The sequence below is a fragment of the Sinocyclocheilus grahami genome, unplaced genomic scaffold (assembly GCF_001515645.1).
Source record: "Sinocyclocheilus grahami isolate Dianchi unplaced genomic scaffold, SAMN03320097.WGS_v1.1 scaffold737.1, whole genome shotgun sequence".
Lineage (NCBI taxonomy): Eukaryota > Metazoa > Chordata > Actinopteri > Cypriniformes > Cyprinidae > Sinocyclocheilus > Sinocyclocheilus grahami.
The window spans coordinates 433,743-446,716 of NW_015505916.1; the positions used below are offsets into that span (position 1 = coordinate 433,743).

Below are 12,974 nucleotides of genomic sequence, written 5' to 3' on the forward strand. Positions count from 1 at the left end.
TGTGTGTGTGTGTATTTATTTATTTTAGTTAAGGTTTGTTTATTTCAAGTAATTTTTTCACGTTTTTAGTTTGAGTTAACTACAACAACACTGGTTTTCATATTTTAAAAATAAAATAAATAAAATGAAGATAATTTATTTTACTGTCTGCCAAATGAAAAATCATGTCATATCATTCATGGTAACAGATCGATATATGCTATCGGCCCATATTGATCATTTCGAGGTTATCTGCAGCAATTGTAGCAATTAAAAGAAAATTGTCATTTTGTCTAGTAACTGTACAAATTTTATTTTTTCAAGTTTTACTTTAAAAAACATATGTGCACATCTAATATGCTTTATACAAGTTAATGTATAAAATGACATTGTCAGCAATATATGACCATCATGCACTCTAGATATCAGTATCGGCTTTAGCAAACACCAGTAATTAGGTTTGGTAAGTGTGTGTAGCGTCCTTCAATAGAGTTGTGCTAGCTTTCTCTCTTTCTCTCTCTCTCTCTCTCTCTCTTCACAGCAGGCCAGCATGCAGCTATGGGAGGCTATCCATCTCTCCGCTTTAACTCTGTCACAGAGCTGGAAGTGCAGAAATGGCTGTGTCACTTCCAAATACTCTCAGGGGGCCCCATCCCAGAATTCTCTCCTGCTGGTATGAAATGGAAATGAGCCTGAATACAGTGCATGCTGGGTTGTGCCAATCTCAGCTACAGTGAGCACTCTAAAGGAACAGAAACAGCTCTCCTTAGTACTAGTGAAGAAAAATTAATAGATGTGGTTTTCTTTTTTCTTCATTTAACACATGCATTTGAAGCTTTCTGGGTTTAATCAAGCCCAAAAAAAAGGTCTTTCAAAATATGAAATTCTAGTTTAAAGTAAATGAATAGTGTGTGTGTGTGTGTGTATATATATATATATATATATATATACAGTGGGGCAAAAAAGTATTTAGTCAGCCACCAATTGTGCAAGTTCTCCCACTTAAAAAGATGAGAGAGGCCTGTAATTTTCATCATAGGTATACCTCAACTATGAGAGACAAAATGAGAAAAAAAAATCCAGAAAATCACATTGTAGGATTTTTAAAGAATTAATTGGTAAATTCCTCGGTAAAATAAGTATTTGGTCACCTACAAACAAGCAAGATTTCTGGCTCTCACAGACCTGTAACTTCTTCTTTAAGAGGCTCCTCTGTCCTCCACTCGTTACCTGTATTAATGGCATCTGTTTGAACTCGTTATCAGTATAAAAGACACCAGTCCACAACCTCAAACAGTCACACTCCAAACCCCACCATGGCCAAGACCAAAGAGCTGGCAAAGGACACCAGAAACAAAATTGTAGACCTGCACCAGACTGGGAAGACTGAATCTGCAATAGGAAAGCAGCTTGCACTATTCTTGAATGGCAGATCCATATCAGAAAATAAATACTTTATGTAAATAAATAAAAACCAAGTCCATTTCACAGCAGACTGAGCCTAAGCTGTTAGATACAAGCTTGATGAGAATAAAACTGACAGAATATCTCATTATCCCACCCTGTGACCAGTAGCCCTTTATCGCACAAAATGCTCATTTACACATTACACAGTTACACATTACCGGCGCCACCTATTAAACACTCAAACTGTAAGAGGGTTTGTACGTGAGTATTGTGAGTGCGCGTGTGAGGTTTGCGACCTTTAACCTTTACGTTCTTGATAAAAATGCTGCAGTTGATTAAATCCTGGTTGCTAATTAGCAGAGAGACACCTAAAGCCATGCAGAAGATGCTGAGAGAGAAAGTGGCAATAATGTGTGGTGGGGTGATGGGACACATCACACTTCATCTGTGTTACCATGGAGCTTCATCCAACATTTCTCATTAAATTAAAAACCTCGATCTGAGACATACAGTAAACGTGTATGTGTGTGTATGCCATTTCTTTTGTTTTAACTGCGGTTAAAAAGTTGAGAATCCATCTTAATACGTCTTCATACTTGGTTAATTCATATTTGCCCACTAAATCCTCCTACGCCGAGGTGAGAAGGCACGTTCAAGAATAGACTGATGTGTGGAGAAAGTTTCGTAAGATAAAGTTAAAGACTTTAAGAGCTTTCCGTGGTGGGCGGAAGTCTGGCGGGTCAGCAGCAATCATTCCTCATTCTTACGGGTTAAAGAAATCTCACGTGAAAGAACTATTAGTGCACAAGTATAAAAGCCAACGGCTAAAACTAGCACCTACGGGCCCCTTTTGGGGTGCTGATTGGCGGCAAACTGGCACATTTGCCTTTAATCAGGTTAGCTCCAATTACAGGTGTGATTTAACCAGACTTGACCAGTCAAAAAGCTAATTGGGCTCAGTTGCCTTCGGATCTCGGCCTCAGCCCTGGAGGTATCATACGAATCCGTAATTAGTCCGAAATGGCCCAAATGTATCAATCACATATCTAGCAATCCTGCAATTGGTGTGATGCGTAAAAAAAACAAAACCCTGTCATTCGTGAAAAATGGATGTAAGGCCAGTGGGTTATTTGGAAGACGGCATCCTTCGGCCTCGTTTTCAAAGGAGTAGCAAGAAAACAACACGTTTTCGTATGCTATACAGTTCATTAATCCTAATTAATGGTCACAGAGCTTTGTTAGGCAGTTCTCCACCAGTCTAGCACGCAACCCAAGCTAATTAGCGATGCTGAGCACAAACGACGAGACCCAGAAGCGTGAAGATTCTCATATTCGTAGACAATCCTCTAAGCATCTCAAATTCTATCAATAGCATGCGGCAGTAATGTTGCGATAGGGGTCGGCCATGAAAAAAAAAAAGCACAGGAAATTAAAAAAAGAGAAATCCCCTGTGTTTAAGGCGGGTGATAGCGGCGTAGCAGCTGTTCATTCATATTGACATTAAGAACTTCTTTATCTTTTTTCCCCAAAGAAAAGCCCCCTTACAATCTCTCCCACTGAGCACACAATAAAGAATAATATGATTTCTGTTTACCAAGATATCAGGTGGTATTTCGGCATATGCTGGCGGGCAATAGATGCAACAGTATATTACAGCCCAATCTGGCATCTACAAATGTCAAGAGTAAAACAGGACTCGAGAGAGAAGGGGGCGGGGGGGGGGGAATCCACTCGAGCTACGAAGTACGCACTGACAACTTCGCCGCCAGTGGTTAAATTGGGATTTGATATGTGGGGGGGACTCTATGGTTTGGGGCCATGGCCGTACCCAGGCTTTAAAAATTAGTGAGGTCTGGGGGGGGGGACTGGGTGTTGATGGGGGTGGTGTTAAAGAATTGTGTTATAATAACCCCTACAAATTAGGGCTAGGCGATTTTGCAAAAAATTTTAATCTCGATTTTTCCAGAATGTTTGTCCGATTCTCGTTTTTTTACGATTTTTAACTAGTCAGCTTGAAAATGTAACTACAACATGATTCAATTTACTTTTTCTTTATTAACCCTCTAGTTAAAGAAAATTCTATTCCAAATGCAGCACACATGAAGTTGTCAACATGATGTAAATGTTAAACAAATCACTTAAATATCTTTGCAGAAAAGATGCAAATACTACAACTACATATCGTACAAACTTGTCTTATACATATTGTGTTCAGAAATAATACAAGGAAAATTATTGTAGAAAATCTCAAACGTCAAGGTAATTCAAATTCAAAATGACTGAAGGTATAACACCAGTATACTTTTCTTTAAAAACAACAGCAGCTTTCAGCCTGTCACCATGATGCAAACATGAAATATCAGACATACATTACAGTAGTAGTTCTTTACAGGTTTTTTATTCGATTGCGCTGCTTTTCCATAGTTTTTTCTGCGTAAACATGGATGTGTTTGACTGTTGCGCTCGTGTCTCTTGCAGTGTCTCATGCATGAAATGCCATTCTAAAAACACTGCGCTCAAGTTAAAAGAAGTTCACTCCCATCTTCTTGCATGTTTTACCTATTCCACTGCCCGCGTCGCATCTTTGTCAACACAAAAGCGCATTCTGAGTGAATGGCGCTTAACGCTATATTTATGGCCCTTCACTGAGCGTGCCACACGTGAGCGGTTAATCACGTCCTCCGACATGTGGTTGGGATCGTTCTTTTCTCTTTACTGTTGTCACCGGCATATTGTCAAAGTGTCTAATTCTAGCATTTGGTAATATTTCTATTCAAAATCGTGATTCCTCGATTTCTAAAAAATAAAATCATGGCAAAACAATAAATTTGAATTAATCGATAAAATCTGGAAAATCGCCCAGCCCTACTACAAATACAATTCATTATATACACTATAAACACTTTAAAGGAGACAGACATGTAGATGTTTGTGAAAGATGTTTTCTCTGTTTTGGGGGTTGATGATCATTTTTAAATTAATTTTAAGTTAATAATTTACTATATTTAAGGGTGGAAATTTTATCAGTTGTTTATTGCAACAATACTTAACTACAATAACTTTGTCTAGTGCTCTTATGAAAGTTTATAGCATGATTTGTGAAAATTTTACTATACTGAATGACATAGACTTCTTCATGGCTAGTTTTTGCGTATTTCATTTCATTCTGTAACCTACTTGTTCTACAGATCTGTGAGTAGCCTACTAGTGTTAAATGCTACTGTTTTTGACAGCGTTGATAACATTTATGACAGATAATATCATGATAATTTTTGCGTTTCCCTTACCGAATGTTGTATCCTGTCAGCAAAAACCTGTCCATGGGCTTTTTTTATTGTTGCCAGATATTGATACTAAAACAAACAAAAAACAAATAAAAATAAACCAATTATTTCCAATCTTTTGCAAGTATGATAAGATAAAGATATCGCTGACTCTAAACTGCAACTAACCTACTTTATTAACTTTCTAAAGTGTTCAATTAAGTGGAAAAGACAAGTCCAAAAACGTTTATAATAGCTGGATCTGGCTACACGGAGGCTGCACCCGCGCCCTCACTCACAACTCTCTCAAACCTTGCTCACTCTGCCAGCGTCTCGCAGCGATCATTTTCATACTAGGCCCAGAGACGCTAAACATGTCATGCAGGCATTCATATGAGGAGATTAACAGCGAATTAGTCATTCAAAGAACAAATTGTATTTTTGAACATGAAAAATTTACTGAGGTCCGGACCTCGGTGGCCTCATAGCTGGTTACGGGCCTGTTTGGGGGCATATATATTTATATATATATTAGTGCTGTCAAACGATTAGTCGCTTCCAAAATAAAAGTTTTTGCTTACGTAATATATGTGTGTGTACTGTGTAAATGTATTATGATTTATTATAATGATATTATTATGTATATATAAATACACACACATACAGTATATATTTTTTCAAAATATTTACATGTATATATTTATATTTATATAATTTATATTATATATAAATATGTTTAATATAGAAATATAACATATTTTTGGAATATACAAACAAGAAATGATGGTGAAAATGATACATTTAAACTAAATTAAAACGCCAGTAGGTGCCAATAGTGAGCGTTTAACGAGTGAGTCACTGAGTTGTTCATTCAAGTGATTCATTCAAACGGCTGATTCATCAGATGTTTATGCATGGGCTAATGAAACTTTGACTCAACCGATTCGTTCAGAACACGGAATCATTCAGCAATGAATCTGCTGGTTGCTGTGAGATGCGCTGTGGTTCCACCTAAAATATAAGTGACCTAATATTATTGTTTATTGAACTATTAAACAGTCGTAATGGTGAAAACGTTGTGTGATGTTGCCTAACTAACTGTATTTTAAATATAAAAACTTTTCATTATGATTTTTTAGCTCAGCATGCTTACTTGTCTGGCGTTAATGAAGCGTTAATGTCGAGCCCCAGAGTCAATGTGCCGGGGCTCAAACCCTGGATGGCCCCGGCCCAATTTAAACCATGTTCGCGGGCAACCGTCAGTAGATAAGATAATGCGATCTTAAGCAAAACATCCAGACACTGCACCGAGCTCCCAAGGTAAACCACGTGCAACTTCCAGCCTCCATTATAATGTTTCTCGCCATAAAAAGCTGACCTTTTCCGAAGGGTCGGTGCGCAGTTTATAAAAGTAGAAATGGAGGCAGGTGACAGGCGTCTATAAAACAGGAACAGCCACATCACTCACTCACACATCAGAGCAGAAGAAACATCATTTACACACTTCACATGCTGTCCCTCACAGTCTGAAATCAGCTGACTGCCGAGGACCATGGGTCGGAATAAACCATTTGACTGGATCTTTCCCGCTCCCGCCTCCTGCCAGTAGCATATAGAACTCTATAGCAATGTCTATCATGAGTTTGAGCGCTTGTCTTTCAGTTTTAATCTTGGGTTTTTATTTAGCAGTTATTTATTTTCGTTTAATATTCCCAGTGCTGCTAATGAGTGGAAAGCAGCCAAAACAGAACAAACATATGTTCCTGATTAATATTGACATTGCTAAAAAAGAGTATTTCAAGTTAATAAGACAGTGTTTTTTAATTGTAACTGTGTTATTTTTTATTTCCTTAACATTGAAAAAGAATCATTAAAACTATTTGAGAGCATGTTCATTTTAGCGACAACATTTATGATCATAACAAATCATAATCACACTTAAATAGCTTTAAGCACAGAATAAAGAGGAGGTGGAAATAACATCTGTCACGGTGTCATATCACCTTTCTCTCGACAGATTCATCTGTTAATTAAATCGAATAAAAGTCTCATAAAAATACACTGTAATTGTTACCTGAGATACTAACAATACACGAAGGAAAGAACACAAATGAGAGCTCTCATGACAAATGTGATTAAATAGAGAGCAAATGCTTTTATCGTGCTTTTAAGAAAAAGGCCCTGTAATCGCACGTGTCTCCTCTAAAGTTTCAGAAGAGATCTCAAATCAATGCTCGGATTTGTCATGACATCACAGCATGCAATCGAAACAATTTCAATATGAAATCAAACCTTTCTTATCAAATTCTTGTCCAACAGTTGTAACGAATCAGCTCATGACAGGAAATATGAATAATTAACCATAACTAGTTATGATTAATTATGAATATTTTAGATCCGCTGTAGATATTTAGCTGACCTCTCAGGGTCAACTGTCTTGTCAATTCTAAGAACGTTAATTTCCTGGTTAAGGGAAATAACTTTCTTACTGTACAATTCTACAAAAGCTTGTAGCGTATAAGACTTCATCGACGGTATTTTCTACTTTGTGAGTGGGAAAATTGGCAGCATTCAGACAGAGAAAGCTCATGTTCTCTCTGAATGCAGGTTTGTGAAGGTTACTCTGCTTTTGCGGGCCGCCACACATGTGCGTTTAAGCTACAATGGCACAGCTGATCGGTGTGAGATAGCAGAGTGTGTTTGTGCGAAACCCCGCAGCATTGTTTATCTCTTCACATCGTGGCACAAAAGCAGCAAATAGCAGTCATACATCAACTCTCTCTCTAATGAGCCTCTCGTTTATCAAACACATATGATTGCCCTTGTGGTGATGTCACAGCCGCATAATGAATGAGGGGGTGTCAAGTGAATACATCTCCTTCTCATAGAGTTGATCAGGTAGTTGATTGTGGCCTGTGGAATGTTGGAATGTTGTATACGCCGATCCAGAGCATCTCAATGGGTGACATGTCCGGTGAGTATGCTGGCCATGCAAGAACTGGGATGTTTTCAGCTTCCAGGAATTGTGTACAGATCCTTGCAACATGGGGCCGTGCATTATCATGCTACAACATGAGGTGATGGTCGTGGATGAATGGCACAACAATGGGCCTCAGGATTTCGTCACGGTATCTCTGTGCATTCAAAATGCCATCAATAAAATGCACCTGTGTTCGTTGTCCATAACATACGCCTGCCCATACCATAACCCCACCGCCACCATGGGCCACTCGATCCACAACGTTGACATCAGCAAACCGCTCACCCATACAACGCCATACACGTTGTCTGCCATCTGCCCTGTACAGTGAAAACCGGGATTCATCCGTGAAGAGAACACCTCTCCAAAGTGCCAGAATGTGAGCATTTGCCCACTCAAGTCGGTTACGACGACGAAATGGAGTCAGGTTGAGACCCCGATGAGGACGACGAGCATGCAGATGAGCTTCCCTGAGACGATTTCTGACAGTTTGTGCAGAAATTCTTTGGTTATGCAAACCGATTGTTGCAGCAGCTGTTCGGGTGGCTGGTCTCAGACGATCTTGGAGGTGAAGATGCTGGATGTGGAGGTCCTGGGCTGGTGTGTTTACACGTGGTCTGCGTTTGTGAGGTCGGTTGGATGTATTGCCAAATTCTCTGAAACGCCTTTGGAGACGGCTTATGGTAGAGAAATGAACATTCAATTCACGGGCAACAGCTCTGGTGGACATTCCTGCAGTCAGCATGCCAATTGCACGCTCCCTCAAAACTTGCGACATCTGTGGCATTGTGCTGTGTGATAAAACTGCACATTTTAGAGTGGCCTTTTATTTAGTTTTAACTATGCTAGTACATAAAGTTAAACTAGATTAAAATGAGAAATTATGAGCAAATATAAGCAACTACCTGAAATAACACTAGTGCTTATTAGTTTATGTTCATATCAAGATAAAAAACAATAATAATCAATATGTAATCATTTTCTAAAATTACTCCAAAAAATCTCAAATCCAGAAGTGTAAAAATTAAATAAATAAACATTAAAATAAAAGCAAACATAAATAAATAAATAAAATTCATAATATAATCAAACAAACAAATATGAATATGTATTAACAAATAAATGAACATTTCACAATAAACAAAAATGTTACATTTTTTGTTATTATTATTAAAAACAAACAAGAACAAATTATAAAGTAAATATTATTAATAAATAACTTGCTTTTCATAACCCAGTCAATCAAATTCTAGTTGTCCAGATCATTATTTCCAGCCGAATATTCTGTCTGGCATGGATATTACGAAGACACATTACGAAAGTTACTTCTGATTCATATTTCTCTAACATAGTAGGAAGAGATTTTTTAATGGGAAATTTATATACTTTATTTTTTTTACTTCAGAAAAACATGCACTGATAATCATACAAAATAAATCCAGGACTGTGTATTAAGATAGTAAACAAGGGCAATTGTTTTATTCATCAATTTTTGATTTCATGTTGATTTTACAGTCATCTGTGATGCAAAACACTCATGCACAACCTCCTTTCATATCTGCCCATGAATAAACTGTCATACAGTCATGCAAGCAGTCAGTGTTTTGTCACATATATCTTCATAATTACATAATACATGCCACAGCTCCTTAATTTCTGCCTGGATTCTGATGGTTTTGTTGGTGTACGGGTTTGATGGCTTTAGCAGCGTGAACAGCCACTGATGTCTCTGCAGGGTCTCAGCCTGTGTGCGTGTGTGTGTTTGACAGGCAGGGGGCCTCTATAAGCCCCTCTCAGGAGCCCAGGTTGATCTGGCTCAGCTAATGGGACAATCCTAAGTGCTCTCTCTCCCTCCCTGACCTCCCTCCTTCACTCTCCACAGTTACTTTGCTAGTAGCAAACTAATTAAGCCGAACAAGCTGGTATCGCCGGTGCCTCTGAGGTGAGATTTACAGAAAAATCCTGCACGGAATGGCGTTCTCGCTGTGTGGCCCCGGCATGCGGTTGTGCCGCGTGAAGCCACAGGAAGACCATTGTCCTACTGCCCGCTATAATGCTAATTTATTCCTTATTGTGCTCTGATTACTCATAAACATACTCATATTGAGAGGCTTTTGTATCCAGCGGTGTCACAGCTCACTCTTTGTGGAGAGCATGTAAAGCTCTCATCTACATAATTAATCAGCACTCCAAATCCTCCTTTTCCATTGGGTTTTGTGATCTTAACACGGGACATAATCAGGGCAACATCTGTTTCGGTCTCATCAGCACAAAAGCAAGTGTTTTCAAATGTGGATGTGTCGAGAAAATGAACTTGGGTGTGTGTTTACGGTGTCACAATATTGTCATTTGGGCAGCTGACATGACATCTCACAGCAGGGACAAGCAAAGTCCTGCAGAATGATGATACACTCCATCTTAGAGTATTGTAAATGGCATTTTCCGTACTTCTTTCATAATTATTATGTGTGCAGCTTGTATAACCTCATCTTTAAGGTTTTTTGGTCCTTTCACTTTTTACTCACCCTCATGTCCTTCCAAAACCATTTGACTTATATGTGGTATACAAAAGCAGGGCTCTTTTCCATATAAAAATTAAATATGGGGCTATCAAGCTCCAAAAATAACAAAAAAGCACCATAAAATGGTATTCTACATCTTCTTTCATCTCATACAATAGAAACATACCTAAACAGACATAAAAAAGTCATTATTTGCTGAAAACATTATTTGCTAACATGCTGACATCCATAAACAGTCAATAAAAATTGCTCAATATAAATAAATAAACTTTAACCAAATAAACAAACAAACATAAAAGTATTATTTGTTATTGCTATTGCTATTATTCAATACAAGCACAGATAATAAAAATAAATATTATTAATTAAATTATAAATATTACAAATATTATTATTATTATTGGTATTATTATATAAGTAAATACATCTATTAATAAATAGTTTTTTATAATCCAATCAATCAAATTCTAGTTTTCCAGTAGATTATATATATAAAAAAATCCTCAATAAATAAATAAAGCAAAATAGATAAATTAATAAACATTAATAAAATAAACAAACAAATGTAAATGTAATATTTATTATTATTATTACTATTAAATACAAGCATACATAAATAATAAATATTAAGCATCATAAATGTTATTAATAAAATTATAAATATTATTATTATTATTATTAAATAAATAAGTAAATACATCTATTAATAAATTGCTAGTTTTCCAGTTGATTTTGATTCTGCTGAACATTCTGTATCACACGATAAAAAGATACATTATGAAAGTTACTTGCATCTTTCATGTTTCTTTAGCACCAACACGGAAGGAAGACATTTAGTCCATTTTTTCCAACTGATATACATTTTTATATATACTTTATATACATTGACATGCATTTCTTTCAAATCTCATTTGCACTTGTGTGCAAGATGCATCACGGTACATCAATAACGTCAAACGTCATTGGTTTGTGTGTGTCTCATGCCCAATTACAGCACAATGATATTCAAGAGCCACAGTGTAAAGGAAGATATTTTTTTCATCACACAAATACGTATAGCTTCCAAAGACTTGCATTATAGTGCAGTAGTCATATGGATGCTTTTATAATGCTTTTGTGGTCTTTCTTTTTTGTTATTTTTTGAGTTTAATGGTCTGAATAGCAGGGGTTTCTTTCACTATATAGAAAATAGCAGCTCAGATATTGTGCAAAACATCTCCACACGGATTTGGTACAACATATAGGTGAGAGAATGATGATGGTTTTCATTTTTGGGTGAACTATCCCTTTAACTTTATTCCTGAATCATTTTTGAACTCCTCTAGAAGAAAAAAAAGCAAGAAAAGCACCTGTAAGTATCTGTGCATGTGCCAGGAGGCCTGTTTCCCGTCATTGACTGCTTCCACAGTGGTATTGGCCAGACCAGCCACATCGCCCCCAGCGAACACCCACGGCTCACTAGTCTGCATGCTCTCTGGGTCCAGCTCAGGAAGCCCCCATCTGTTTAACCTGATGGGACCCATGGCCTCTATCACTGCAGAGAGAAAGAGAGAGAGAGAACTGATAAAGAAGAGAGGAAATTCATGAGAGGAAAGAGGTAACATGACCTGCAGAAAAGGAAAAGGAAAAACCTGATAGACTGGAAATGGCAAGAAAATAATACGAAGTCACTGACAAGACAAATGACGAGAGGTTTTTTCCCCCCACTGGCGTTTCTTTTTCTTTTTGCGAGGTTAATGTAACATCTCCTGGTGCATTTCATTCACTGTTAGTAACGTTAGCGGGAAGATAGTCTGTCAAACTGATCTACATTCTGAAATGACCACCCCTCCTCTCTCTTGAACACACACCATCCATCTTCTAAAGGCACGGCTGCTCGGCATGGACCGCGTCCTACATTTATCAATGAAGAAAATTCCAAATACAGATCTAAGGACAGGATGCCCACGATTTATTGCACATTATGAGGATTACTATGGAGGAATGGAACTCTTCTCTCTCTTTATTGAGTAAAAAAGTCAGCTGTATATTGGACAATGTTATTTAATCACAAATGACAGAATATCATCAGCCATGGAAGAATTACATTAACTGATGTTACTTTATACATAAACGTAAACTTAGTCATATGAGATTTACAGGTATTCAGAGATTGATCAGTTCAAGAAGAGGTGGTGATTCTAACACAAGACTGTTACAATGCGAAGCTAAGTGGATCTATTATATGGACTGTGTATATCCGAAGGGATTAAATGAAGAACTTCAATTGTCTTGTTTTTTATGAATAGTACTTTTGTTATCTCCAACAGACAACCATTGTTCTCTAATTTGATGTAGACTATCCATTGCTTTACATATAAACACATTGTGGCTTTTTTTTTTTGATCAGTGTGTGTCCTGATTGATCATGTGAGCTCTTTAATTATCATGTGATTCCTCAAATTAAGATGGCTTCTAGTTCTAACACTGTTAGCTTGGCATTGAAAATGGTCAACATGTGACCGAAACGTTTGCCGTGTTTCATTCAGTAAATTGCTTATATTGTTCTCATCTCGCTTGTGACACTTTGATGTTTGAGTGTGCAGACTTTTTTCAAGCTCTTCACCTTTGGGATACCTTTTTTGGTCTACGCACCTCAGTTGGATTTTTTTGAAGGCGTGGTGAGTCTCTGGCTACTTTATACAACCTGAAATGATTAAAACGTATATGCAGAAATTAATTATAAATTATTGCAAAGTGTTAATATAATATAATATAATCCCTCTTGATTGTATACCTTGGCAGTAGACTCACTGTTACATTTTGAAATACATCTATTATTAT

General features: G+C 37.2%; 1 pseudogene; it reads right to left on the reverse strand.

Annotated features, from left to right (window-relative positions):
- Positions 1-12,974, reverse strand: part of LOC107560643 (dihydropyrimidine dehydrogenase [NADP(+)]-like) — a 207,859-nt pseudogene that overhangs the window by 97,587 nt on the left and 97,298 nt on the right.